Source organism: Poecilia latipinna, unplaced genomic scaffold (assembly GCF_001443285.1).
Source record: "Poecilia latipinna isolate Pla-1442-1.1 unplaced genomic scaffold, P_latipinna-1.0 Scaffold3014, whole genome shotgun sequence".
In the NCBI taxonomy this organism is placed as follows: Eukaryota; Metazoa; Chordata; class Actinopteri; order Cyprinodontiformes; family Poeciliidae; genus Poecilia; species Poecilia latipinna.
In genome coordinates, this window is record NW_015115630.1 from 12,903 (window position 1) to 27,498 (window position 14,596).

The 14,596-nt window shown below is 40.5% G+C and overlaps 1 long non-coding RNA gene across 1 annotated transcript; it reads left to right on the top strand.

Moving 5' to 3' along the window:
• Positions 1-2,551: 2,551 nt before the first annotated feature.
• LOC106939886 (uncharacterized) lies at positions 2,552-9,482 on the top strand. The gene is made up of 2 exons (XR_001422939.1): positions 2,552-5,207; positions 5,352-9,482. It is a non-coding gene; the product is annotated as an uncharacterized LOC106939886 (long non-coding RNA).
• The last annotated feature ends 5,114 nt before the right edge of the window (positions 9,483-14,596 follow it).

The window sequence follows — 14,596 nt, forward strand, 5'->3', positions numbered from 1 at the left end:
ACATAAGCGAAATTATGGAAAATCAGTTCATATATTAAATGTTTTTTAGCCAAACAAAATAAATGCATTAGAGTTTCTTCAGGGGTAGATGACCAAGAAAAATAAACAAATACTGCCAGTCGTTTTAGAGCTTTAAAATGTTTGGATATGTGGCATGCACGTCCAGTTCGTAAAAATAAGTAACAAACAAAAACACTGATTGAATTAGACAGACAGATTTCATATTCCCAGAATAATGTAGTGGGAAGATTTTTTTTTTTCCTTAGCAGGGACAGATGAAGCCGGTCAGAGTTGATGAGAAGGATGGATTTAGATACGGGATAATCCTTGAAAAAATCAACAGCAGGTTCATTTTCTTAAACCTTAAACATACAGCTATGTCTTTCCCCGTAGAACAAATAAAAACCGAAGCATCCTTCACCTTTCGCCTTACATTTACACACTACTTTGTGTTTGTCTACCACTATCACCCAAAACTCCAATAAAATACATTAGACCTTGTTGTTCCCGTGTGCTAAAGTTCAATGGGTATGAATAATTTTGCATTGTTACACTGTGACAATGTCTTTCCCCTCTAATCCAAATATATCCGTGTGCGTTGAAGCTAACTTTACATATTCGTCTGGTTGCTTGTTGCTCTCATTTGTTCTCTGAAGCCACCGAGTTACCCAAAAATATTTTTCCAAATGGTAAACTCATCAATAAACCTGGAGTCCTCTATCCCCTCAGCTCTTTATCAGTCAGGAAGTACCTGTGTGGACCTGACCTGATTACAGAGAAAGTAGGTCTGATTTAACCCTCGCTGCAGCTAAATTACCCCAAAAGTACTCGGATGTGAGAACAGTCTGGGTTTGTGTCTTTTTTTTTTTTTTTTTGGAAAGGACTGAAACACTTAATAAAATATCTTTCTTTTATAGAGCTAAGCTAATTGAACTGTTTGAGTGAATAACTACTGAAACATTTGTTTGACATTTTATTGCATTGACCCAGATGATATCATCTTGTGCATAATTGCTTTAAATATTAAAATTAATCTATTTCAGGAGTCTTGGATGAGTCATTTCTGATTGAATTTTTAGGGTGCTGCCCATTTTATACAGGATGCATCTTTTTAAATTTATTTTAATTCTTATTTGATGCTTAAAATGCCACAGGGTCATGTGTATCGTCACTGCTATCAGTTTGACCAGTTGCTATGTAACAAAAGCATGCTAAATGGATAATCTTTATTTGAGAAATCCTTTTTAGTAATTGGTCTGCAAGGTCTTAAAATCAGATTTGTTTTCCTTGCAGATTGTGACCCAGCGTATAATCTGTGGATTATGGCAGATCTGTCTGCTTCTGCTGGGAGATGGATGGGTTTGTAATGATTCAAATTGCATTTTTGATTTCTATTTAACCACAAATCACTTCATAAGCCGAAGCTGAGAGTTGCAGTCTCTCGTATTTTGTGATTCAGAGCCATTGCTGAACCGGAGCTCTGCGAATTTAGGAGGGTGCCGTTACTATTATTATTATTATCCGTTTTTGAACTTCTTTTAGGCCAACTGGAGCCTGATTTGCACGGTGCGCCTTACATTGTGATTAGACGACAGAAACCCCGGGCAGAGCTGTCTGTCAGCCTCTGTCTGGCCTCTACTCAGAGCACTTTGATTAGAAATGTTCGATCGTGGGCGTGATGGATGTGAGAAGACACTGTAGAGGCTTGTGGGGTGGCTTGAGCTGCAGACTGAGTAGCTGACACTGCTGAGTTACAGCTGTCATCAAGATTTCTCCCAACAATTTTATGCACATCAACAGAGCCACAACAGTGGGAACTGTCTGGTGCTGAAAGCTACTGAAATGACTGGAATCAGAGCTAATTTATCCACGAATAACTATATTAACATTCCAACCTCAATAGTTTAAGTGGTGAGGGTAAAAAATGTTGTCGAGTGTTGCTTATTTCATCAGTTACTTTTTTTTTTTACGATTACTGTACACATCCTTTCGGATTTTTGAAAACACATTTGTTGACAGGAAAATATAAACCACAACTCAGTAAGTCAGGCACTTAAGCATTTTTTTGTACATGTCAAAAATATTGTGAGAATTACAGTAAGTGCAAATTTGAGCCTCTGCTGGAGAATTCAAACGTTGCATCCAATTGTAACATTTAATCTTATTCTACATTATTCAGACGCTCTGTCTGCGTCGATGAATGCCAACTCTCCTCGGCTATTTTCAATTAAATAGCCGAGGGTTAGGGCCTCTGTTAGGGCCTCGTTTTCTGTTTCGGGGAAACAGAAAACGAACGTGATGTCATTCCATAAGCAACTAACTCTGTCTGCATTAGTGGACTGTAAAAGGTGTACCTTTCATCCCAATATGCATTATACAAAGTCCAGAAACTTCACAAGCAGCCATGCTTTACTTCACAGATGTAACAGGACTTAAGTTTCTTAAAATGAAAGTTAAATATGTTTTAGATGTAAATCGTGTTTCCAGTGTTTTGTGAGAAGACATTATGCAACACAATGAGAAAAACTAATATAGCTTCTTCAGTAAAACATATATTTCTTTAATATATAACTAAATCATTTCCAAATTATTACATTGTTTTCAAAAGGCAACATTTTTTAATTTAAATTCTTTTCTCCCCTTTTCACAGCTCTATAAAGAAGGCGTTACGTGTCTCACCGTATTTTAGATCAAAGTCACATTAATATAAAATGTATGATTACAGTCAAAAGGCCGCCGTCTCGTCTCGTGACATTGTCTGCTCTGCGCCACAAGGACAGGACACCAATACTGACGGAGAGTGGAAACACTATTTTCATTTAGTAATTTAGAAATCAGGGCTGACGGTTAACACGAGCAGTTTCTGATCTACTTTCAGCGAACGCCAGGCTGCGTTTTGCTAAGCATTTTGTGAATTTTCCTCACATTTGTGTAAAGTTGTCATAAAGGTGGGACTACCCAATAATACTAAGTGAAAACCACAAATCTGTGTTTATTATCTTTATTGGATTACTAAAGCGGTGTCCTGTTTTGCATATTTATGAGTCTCCCCTGCCTCACATACTGCGGCAATCACGTCCTTTCTAGGTAATTAAAGATGACATGGGAACTGTAAGCCAGTTAATATTGCTCAGCAATTGCAGGTGACCAGAATGACTGAGGACCTTGCAAATGCAATGCTTACTGTAGTAAAGATAAGCTGTTTAGTGCACTCTCTGCTGCTCCACTGGTTTTAGTCTTCATGAAGCCTCCTATGTGCAGAAAAGGGAAATCCTCTGTGGAAACTGAGTGCATGTTATTCAGCTGGTATATACTGCATATATTAGCAATTTCCTTCTGCTTAAATTGTGTTGGTTTCTCATGGTTCACACAAAGAATCAATAATAAACACTGTTATCGCGGACGGGGGAACGACACACACCAACGGGACGATGTGCACAGCGGCGGCACTATCCATCACAATCGCCAGCAGAATCAAATGTGCACATATCAACTTTGGTTAGCAATCAAACCGGAGTAAAAGAGGATCTCTCCAGGTTCGGAATAATGTGCGGTGTCGTGTAATCCTACGTGGGGGCGGCACGGTGAGGAGAAGATAAGATAGATGAGGGTTGTCATTGGACGACATGAAATGTTGCTGGGTCATAGCTTTTGATTTCTCCCTGAACAGTGAAATGCAGGATACCTGTAATAAAAGCAAACCCTGGATTCAAACTCTTTCTGTTTGACTAAAGTCAAGTTTAAAGTTTTCCTTAAGGTACAAGGTGTGCTTTTATTTGATGTGGTAAACACGTTTTCTGCTGGGACTCCAGCTTCAACCACAGTTTAACAAGAAATAGGGTACTTACCAGGCTTTAAAAAAAATTATCCATACTATTTGTGTTTTTTTTTGCAATGGTTTTATCCATTTTTTATACCCTTGGTGACCTTTTGACCTCTCTAGGCTCACCACTTGCACTTATTTGACAACTGGAAAAAGTTTGAGCAGCCTGTGCTTGAGCATCTTTGTTCCAGTTGGGGATTTTTTTGTCACAACAACAACAAAAACAAATGAATTTGAGGTATTTCAGATCAGGGATTTGCAGATGACGAGTCCCATTGTTATATTAACGTTAAGGTCAGCGTTCCTGATGTAACGTTACATTTGAAAGAATATTGCATGACAGGAAGACTGCTGACCAAAAAGGATACAGGGGCTTTTCTGTCAATGGTGGGCTGGGGAGATAATAGTGGGAGGTGTGCTTCTCATTGCATCTGGCGTAAAACAATGACAGCATTTTAGAAAACAGAACATCACGATAATAGGGAAACAAGTCGCCCATCTTTGCCGCCGCTGGTCACATCGTTCCGTTGGTGTGTGTTGTTCTCCGACGATTTGTTTGAAGAGGTTTCATCAAGTCTCAAACTTTGAGACTTAATGAAACTTTTTCCTGAAGAATCCCTTTTGAGTTTACGTTTAACAGCTTCAGCTTTTGCTGCTCTAATTTTATTACTTGGCTAAGCGAACAAAGACAAAAATACAAAAAACAAAGCATATTTAACAATTTTTTAATCATACTCTACTGTTTCCATGCTGGGGTATCCAGGCCAAACTGATGCTTGGCGGAGATGGCAGCTCATGAGGAGGAGCGAGGGCGAGACGACGGGGTTAAAGGCATCGTGGTCCCCTGGAATAAAGAAGGTGTTGTTCGCAAGACAATCACAACAAATCTCTGGTTCTTCTCTTTGCCTCCGCCTGCTCCCCGTTTGTTTGTTTTTTCAATCCCTTTGCTTCACCATCCTCTCCTCAGCTCCTTGCTTTGACTGTTTGACCAATATCCCATTCTGCCTCCCCTCACCTCCCTCCTTCTTCTCTCATCCTCATTTGCCACCATAAATTCTCTCCTCCCGTTTTCCACACTCAACACACCCCACCCTTCTCTCCTGTCTCGTTCCATTTCATCCGTTTTTTTTTTCTCTCTCTCCATTCTTCCTCCTTCTCTCTGATTCCTACTGCCTCATTAGAAAGAGCTTTCTCCATGGGTGCAGCTTTCTGGAGCTCAGAAGATGACGTTTTTTTTTTTTTTTTTTTTCCATTTGCCATTGATTGGATTATTGTTTGGCTAGTAGCAGTACTGAATGCATGTTGCATGCCAGCTGTGTTTCTCCTTCCAACAAAATGACTTTTACACACTTCGGCCCAGTGACTGAGTCTGTTCCAGTTTTCAGTAAGCTGATCCCGCTGGCAGAGGCTACCAGAGACACTTCCTTTTCTGGAAGGACCTGATGCATCGTGTCAGTGATCCTCTGCCTCTTAACCCTGCTCCCCCCTTTCCCCACCTCCTCTCTCTTTCACTCTATCTCTCTGCCAGGCTGTCTGTGGAGAGACTCGTCTCATTTCCCATCGTCTGTGGAGAGAGGAACAGCAGAAGTCAGCCAGTCGGCAGAGTGAGGAGATTGCGTGGATGACGCCTCTTTCTTCTCTCGTTCAGCCTTTCCTTTCTGCCACTAACACCAGTAGCGTTCTCTCTTCTCATCCACCATCTCTTTCAATCTGATCTCCATCTCAGTTATTTATTTATTTTTTGTATATTTTTTTTTTGAGAGTGTCTCCAGTTTCCATCCTCAGGTAGGCAGCAGCACATTCCTCCAGCAATACGCTCCTTCCTTCTACTTTCTTCTATGTTCTCCTACTTTCCTTAGAATATACCAACGTCCTCCTCCACCTTCTCATTCTCTTCCTCCATCTCTATTTTTCTCCTCTCCCTCTGCCTCCACACCCTCGCCCGTGAGGGTGCTGGTGAGATTCGCCAATTGTGCTCACCAAAGGCAGCAAGTGGGAGTGGACCTCAAGCAAACCAGCAAGGCTTGCTCGCAGAAAGCCTGTGCCTGCGTGCGCTTTTGCAAATGTGGAGAGGAAGAAGAAGAGAGGAAGAGGAGGAGGAGGAGAAAGGGGAGTAGGTGGAGTGGAGGGAGTGAGAGAAAGAAAAGCATCAGCACAGTCTTCCCAGTCTCTCCTCTTTTCTCACACTCTACCCCCAGTCTGCATGGGAGCGAATCTGCCTCCTCTGCTCCTAAATGGACATTTCTGTGGCAACATTGAGTCGCTGAAGGCAGCTCCGCTCCACAAGCTCCTACATGCTGGATTTTAACACAAGTGGGGAGCGGAGAGGAACTGAGGGAGATCTCTGAATATGAGTGAGGAGGCTAAGGAGAAAGCAGGCGGCGGGAAAGGAGCCCATCGCAAGAAGAAAGGCAAAAAGGTAAGAGAGCGGAAAAGCTTCCTTTTAGCTCTCTCTGTGTGGCTGGGTTTGTTGTGAACGAAGTCTGAGGTTTCTGCTTGAGGGGCGCCTCACTCGCAAGGTGGGCAAGGCAAAAGTGGCCGAAGACTTGTTTTGATCGCTTTCAAACAATTTTATTTTCATTTGCTGTCTCCGACCACCAGGTTTTGTAACAGGTGCAGGTTTCTCTCCAGTATATTTAGAAGCACGGCGTGTGCGTCTGTTTGTTTTTCTCTTCCATTACTCCCTGTCTTCTGCGTGCGCTCTCAGACGGAAGGAGAAATATGCGCTCAGCCTCACCTGGAATGCTACCAAACCAAGCTGAGGAACCGTACATCAATCACCACTTGTTATTTTTCTGATGCTGCAACTGGTTGGTCTGGTTGTTTTGTTGTTGAAGAAAATGAGTGACTAAGAGAGCTGCGGTATGTGAAGTGGTGAGGGAGAGAGAGAGAGAGAAAGAGAGAGAGCATGGGGATGTCCTCAGGGGTTAGGGTGGGGGCAGCAAGATGCACGTAACGCACAGGCATCTGTTGGGCTGTCAAACTCTCTCACAGCTGTGTGTGTGTGTGTGTAAATGTGTTTGAGCCACATGCACTGTCTGGTAAACACTGTCCCGTTTTGCTCTCCAGGACCTGTTTTTAATGGTTTTGTAATTGAAGGTGTTTGCTGCATGAACATGTTTTGGCTTCTGGCGTGGAATGTTTCGTTCTGTGATGAATTTTTCTGGATGCGTTTCAACATCCTGATTGTTTTTTTTTCTTTTCTCTCTCTCTCTCTTTCAAAATTACAAAAGATTACAACTCTGGCTTGCTCCAGTGCCTCCAGTGCTTTTGGGTCAACATGGTGATCCAAAAGACAAACTAGTCCAATTCATATGCAGTCATTATTAATAATCCTGCTCCAATCAATCCACTGCATTACAGCATAATATTTGTTTGTATTCTCAGGAAGATGGGACATATGGCTCTTTACCAGGGTGTCATTGAGTCAGGGGATGGCATGAACGCTCAAACACGAATAAACAAGTGATGAAATTAATAGATCAAGTTGTATTCTGAACATTTGCTTATTGGTAAATATGATCTAGTCTTACAAAATCATGGCAGTGAAATCCTCCTGTGTTGTGCACAATTTAAATACTGAAAAAAAAAAAAAGAAAAGAAAAGACAGGTATTGGTCCTAAAATGGGTATCAAGTTTGTTTCCTAATCAGCCCTTTCTTAGAGAGCTATTGCAAAGTTTGTTTGGAGTTATTTGTTCAACTACCGTTCAAACTATATTACTGAAAATTGATTTCTTAAAAACAGTGTAGAATGTGTGAAATAAAAAGTCATTTTCTGATCTTTTGTCAGCCTTATAGGAAAGTATATGGATTTATGTGAGTTACTCTACACTCATCTTGGGTTGCCCAAAACTTTGTTTCAGGTTTCAAACCTATGGAGAAAGATGCATCTTTTTCAAAACCCAGTTATATCATTAAACCACTTGTCACTTTTTCTGGCAAAGAAGGAGGGGCTTACCCAGATCGTCATTCAGGCAGGAGCTGTTAATGACTGCACTGTACTACTTACTGAATTTGCAAATACACATAGGTCTCATCATGGCCCAAAACAGATCTGTTAGGCAACACGTATTCCAACAGGACCCCCTCTTCTAAAATACGCTGGGAATCTTGTTAAGGTCCATATCATGACTTCTTTAAAGAAAAATGCACATAAATCACCCTTCTTCCATCTCCAAGTCTAAATCCTACAGAGAAATGTTTGTTCACTAGAGATAATCCAGGATGTGCTCCATCTAAACTCATCCAACTGTTTTCAAAGGAGACCTTTGACATCAGGAAGTCATACAATGGAGAGAAAATCCAAAGCATAAAGACAAAGAGAGCAGATCTGACACAGACACATTAAATAATTTATAGCAGTGCTCAGCTGTTTAAAAAAAAAAAGCTGTCAATCTGGTTCCTCTAACTAGACTTGTGTAAAGAAAATGTTTTAAAACTGCTAAAAGAACCAGCAAACAAATACTTAACTAAAAACATCTATTTATGTCTAGATGAATATTTGATTGTCTCCAAGTACTTCATACAAATTTAAGCACCATTATTCATTCTGCTGATAAATATTTTTTCATCTTTGCTCATTATGGATCACACCCTCTTTTGACAGCTTTTGCTCATCCCAGTCCTCAAGGCACTTTTTTTTTTTTTTTTTTTTTTTTAGATATTTAAAATGTTTTCCTGACTCAAAGGAATGAATTGCCTCAGCAGTTCACCATCGAGTTCTGCAACATGAATCAGGGAACAATCTAACCCCTGCAGGGCAGTGAACCCAATGAAACTGGACTCAAAAAACAAACAAAAAAAAAAGGCCTTCATGGGTTTTATGGACGCCAGAAAGTCAGTATTAACAGCAATGTTATCTCCTGTAGTGAAAAACCAGTAATTATTACAAATATTTCTTGTAATGTTAAATTTAGAATGTGTTAGCCACATCCACAAGAAAAATGCTCATGTTTAAAGTATAATTAAATGAAATTACATATTATTATATTCCTAAAAACTTTGTTAGAATATGTTCTCCGATTCTTGTACGAACGTGTTGACTCTTACAAAATATGACAGATTATAACATCGGATGAAACCAAAATAACTGTTTAATGAGCTCCTGTTGGTAACTGTTGTGTATTGAAGTCAAGTAAACCCTTTTCCTTACTGTAGACTACGTGTATAAAATAGAAAATGACCTTGAATCATCGGCAGTCAGAGCTGGTATCCGTGAAATATCGCATGTTGCACAGAACCATCCAAAAAAAAAAAAAGCAAGAGACAGCAAGATCAAAAAAGGACAAAAAGACCTGACCTGATTCAACTTTTACTTTAGACTCAAGTGAAAATTGTGTCAAAGGTGGACATCAAACCACCACCAAAGCAGGAATATATCTGAGTGTGCTGGTACTCAGTCCAAAATGGATCTCTACTAGATGTGAAAAAGCTCCAACAACGATTAAATCAATAATCGAAAAAAAAAATAAAATAAAATCTCAGTAGGGGTGCAGGCGCTAGCTCAGAGAAAACAGGAAGTGTGAACGTTGAATAGGGCATAATTTCAGTATCATGAGGATTCTCCAGTTTCATCTCTCTTCCCTGTCATATGTAGATAAAGAAGGCTAAATTCAGCCATGGGATTAAGTCGGAGGCCCAAAGTTCTCGCTGTTCTCCCCATCAAACCTCAACCCGTTATCTCCCGTTCACACACGCGTGCTGCGGACCTCGGCCCTGAAACTGAGAGCAGCACAGAAAAAGCAATACATATTCATGTTTCCTTTTTTTATTTCCCCCGCCGTCTGCCGTACGTAATGTATGTCGTTTATTGTGCAAGCACGTACCCATGTGGGTTTGTGTTTTGCCGCGTGTGAGCGCGCGCGTGTGCCAGATAAGTATGCCAGATGTGTTAATGACTGTAGCCATGGCAACTAGTTTCTGCTCTCAGCGAACGATGTCGAGGGTGAGAGCAGGCAGGCAGGCAGGCGGGGGTGGGGAGGTGGGGAGGAGGTGAATACAGTGACCAGAAGATGGATATATTTTTCATGAGGCATCTCCGGTGACAGGTGGAAAGCTCAAGGATACGATCGAGCATCTTTTCGACTCAGGGTCCCGGACTGATTGTGATTACGGCGGACGTCATAAATCAACACCCGTCTCAAGTCGTTTTGTCACCATTAGTTGCTTTTGAAGAATGCGCGTGTGTGTGTTTAAGAACAACATGGCTGCTGTGTGCGTGTGTGTGTGTGTGTGTGTGTGCATTTCTGACTCTTGTTTGTTAATGTTTTTGTGAAACACTTTGATGTTCCTCCGAGTGCCGGATGATCTCCGAGAGGCTTAATAACAAGAATGTGATGTAGTTACAGAGATAATGAGGTTTACATAACACAAACGTTCACGCAAGCACAGAAACAGAAAATTCATTTGCTTGCATTCCTCGTCGTCACACAGAAGCTGCGGTTGGGTCAAGTTGAATCTTTTCGTGAAGCATTTTAACGGGCGGTTTGGCTGAGTGCACACGAGTCAGAAGGCATCTGATGCGATAAGACTGGTGACGGTTTGTTTAGTAGCTTAAATTACACTTTTCTTTACCCACGTAAAGCAGAAAAAATTTTTGAGAGAGTGCCAACTATGATTCAGCACCAATGAAACTGTCTGAACCCTCTTTTCTAATCAACCAGGTTGGGGGAAAAAACAAAAGTGGTTTGTTTGATGATACAGATTGATACACACATTTTTTTTAACCTGTTTTTTTTTATGTGCCTAATACCAAAGCAAGATGTGCTCCAATAACAATGGCATTCTGGGATATGTAAAAGTCTCGCACTGGAATTCAAATTTAGGCTTGAACTACACTTTAGAAACTAATGCCTGTAATTTCAAGGCTACCAAAGAATTACAAAACAGTATTTAAACTTTTTGTATTTTTAGTGGGAATTTTGAGCAAAATAGACCACTAGCAACATGCTAACACTAATGCAGACTTAAGTAACAGAGTTTCTGTTTCTGAGGTAAGTTAAATTTAACACAATCCTGTAACATGATTATATATCATATTTATCATCTCATTTCTTTGTGAAAGAGGCTCAACAAAATTTGATTAAGTTGTTGTTTACTTAAAAATTGAACCCTTAAGAAGAATGATTTGTGCTCCTGCTTCTCTAACTGAACAAACTGGGTCAAGTTTGTTTGTGTTTTATTTTTTATTTATTTTATTTATTTATTTATTTTAAATATTTGAGTACAACAACCCAAGCTCTCTCTCAATAACATAAATCCATTATTTAGGAAAAATTAGCTATTAATTTTTGTGATTATTTAAAAAATGCACATGAATGGAGTTCATATGTTGTATTAGACACCTGCAAAACTGTATCAAGACCAAAATTAGCACCATTTAGCTGAGCCAATCTGTGAACAGATTTATTTATAGGATTTGCTTAGCGAAAAAGGCTTGTGTAAGAAACAGCAGCGCTTGTGTCAGAAAATAAAAAAAAAAATCCTCAGTTGAACCTTTTGACTGCGTGCCTGTCAGGCACGCTGACAAGCTGGGACAGATAAGAAATGCGTTATCACTGCAACATTGAAATTTTGTCACAAACAAGTTGCTGCTGCTGTTGAGCAACCTGTGACACGAAAACTATATTTGTTTTAGAAAAAAAGAAAAAGCCTACACTCGCCGACTGAACTTACCAGGTAAAATCAACCAGTTAAACACAAAATGTGATGACTTAGCCTCTGTTTCTCCATTAGTCCATCTTTCACTGGACTAAATACATCCCCTCTCTTTTGTGTTGACTCAGTGTTGTCTTGCTCCTAATGAGACAGTCAGCCAGCCGGGCTTCCAAGCTCGGCCTGCCCTGTTCTTTGTCTTGAATGGAAAAACCCTGCCAGAGATGGAGAGGCCTGCATCTGGAGGACAGGCGAAATAAAGCCGTCCTGTGACAGTGCCTTCAAAGAGAAACGGCACATCACATTCCCCAGATAACAGGAGGGGGAGCATTGGTAAATGTGCTGATGGAGGATGTGAAGTGTGTGTGTATGTGTGTATGCATGTGAGAGAGACAGAGAGAGAGAGAGAAAAAGAAAGAGAGAGAGCAAACGAGGTGCGGCTTTTGTTTGGGAGATTACGCTAATGGACTTGGCACAGAACAAATCCTTAAAGAGGTTATGCCTCATGGACCACTGGAGACAAAAATGTGAAAAAAGAAAAGAGGAAACCCCTGAAATAGTCTGAGACCAGCAGGTGAACCGTGCAGGGTGTGAGAGAATGAAAGAGCGAATGAATGAATGAAAGTCTTGTTCCAGAAACGACTTTTTAATAACTATTACAGTGTGAATCATAATTAAAACACACAGACGCTCACAGAGGGACTTGTTTTTGTTTTGTCACTACTAAACAAGGAATATTTTTCAATTTCTAAAATTAATTCGATTTTATTACGTTCTAAAACTTAAAACAGCAGGAAACATAGAGCTGACTCGAGATTTGGTTGGAGCAGAGCAAATAACCACCTGAAGAAAATGTTCAAGGGTGATGTTTTGATATATTTTTAAATAAAACGCGTTCATATCACTTTGGAGTTGTTTTGATATGTCGCCAACCTGTGTGCCAGCTGTACCTGATGCAGCACGCGCAGCTGTTGGGGAAATCCCCTCTCGTGCGCGGGGATTCCTCCGACTGGCATCTGTAGCTTTATGGAGTTTGCGCTAGCTGGATGCTAATAGGTCGCCATTTCGACGTAAGTTGATTTTTCTAAAGTATACGTGATGTTTGCATTGAGCTTGTTTCGGGTGAGTAATTCAGTTGCGTGCAGAGATATGTTGCTGTTGAAAGATGCGTACACTGACATAAAGTTCTGTTGCGGTGTACCTCTCCACTGCAGCTGCATGAAAAGCCTTAATGTTCCCAAAAACGTAGTTTTATGATACCAGAGAGACCTTTCTGTTCTGTTTTTGTTTTATTTGTTATTGCCCGACAGAACGGTGCGTTTCTCACTAAACATTATGCGTTGAGGTAGCAACATGAAAACGATGGGTCTTTTTTAGTTCCCGCACACTATAACTGTTTGTGTATTTTGCAAACAAAATATTATGAACAAAAACCAAACGTGTTATCCTTCATTCAGCCAACTAGGCAGTGCCATTCAGCAGGCGGAGGAAGAGCAGCATCACATTCTTATGCTGAGTGCAGATGAAAGTGATCAGAAACTGCTCCTTTGTCATCTTATTAAAACGACTTTATGCCAGCGGTAATGGAAAAATACACGTCTACTTAGAGCTTAAAAGTTTAACCTGATTGATATTAGTTTTATGCTTTAAAAGCCTAAGAATCTTAGCCCTATCTTCAACATGTTCCACACCAAAATGTGATTACTTATATAAAGCAGTCCACACACTTCCACAAGTCAGTGTGGAGGTGTGTGTGAATCCACATGTGCCATTCCTCTGGAGCTCTATAAATGCAGGCATGCGTGCCCATGTGGGCGGCTGCGTTCCTGCCGTTTCTCTGTGGATGTGAGTTTTGGGTAGGTAGGCGTCTGGGAGCTTGGGCACAGCTGCAAGCCCTCAGGAGAGGGCAGAGGGATCAGCCTGTCAGAACTCCATCAATCTCAGATGAACCGTCCCTGCTCTTGTGCTTCCATCAAGCCAGGGAAGGAGGAAGAGGAGGAGGTGAAAATGAAGATGAGGAGCCAGGGGAGCAGGAGGGGTTAAAGGAGGTGAAATAGAGAGGGCTGAAAAAAGCGACAGAAGATGGAGAAGTGAGGGTGAGGTGAGATTTGGGCAGTGACAGAGGAGAAGGGAAAAGGATGTGATGGGAGTGATTCAGAGTAATTTTGCTCCGCTTAGCTTAAAGACGTCATCAGAGTATCTTCTCGGTTCTGGCATCAGAATATTTAAATTTGCAACATTTTCAATATTTTTATTTTTAAATTATAGCTGAACATTTCATTAATTTACATTTGTTGTATCATAAATAATTCATGACAAAGTTATTTGAATCATTTCTGGAATTTGATACAATCAACTAAAACAAGATATAAAACAGAAGAAAGTCCTGCATTATTGAGTTTATATTTGTTATACAACTTCTTCAAGTGCTAAAGTTAATCTTAAACTCTTTTTCAGTGTGCTTAGCAGCTAACAGTTAGCCATTTGGTATTTATATTTTTAAGTGATGGAGGCTTGTTTTGTTTGTGCCCGTTGGGTGGCTCAGTTTAGAGCGTGCACCATGTGCAGAGGCTGCACATGGTGCACGGTGCATGGTGCAACCATGTCTCCATGTGGAGACATGGTTGTCCTGGATTCAGTTTCCAGTGTCGGAAACTGAATCGAGTTTCCGAACCCAGTTTACTGTCCATATACAGTTCAATAAAGACCACTTTACTGAGGCTAAAAAGACTCTAAAAAAAACAAGTGGAATAGGCTTGTTAAGTATTTTTGTAGTCAAGTGTTCAACTCATGAAGTACTTCCTTTTCTCCTTCAAAATAAAATGATGGCATCAGCTGGACAGGCCTTCATGAGACAGACCTCCCTTTGATGAAAAATACTGCCAGATGTTGCTATATAACTTGTGTTTTATGTGAACTGGTCTCATTTTCTTGACCAAAAGTTATCCTTTTGAAATGATTTGGCACTGATTAACCGAGTTATTTCTGTTTTCTACGTATAAATCTGACACTTGAAGTCCAGTCGCCGCAACGCAACATTAGAGACAGAACACAGTGAGCTAACAAGAACTAGATCTAATCAACAAATAGACTCAGCTGTAACAACCCACTCTTCAGGC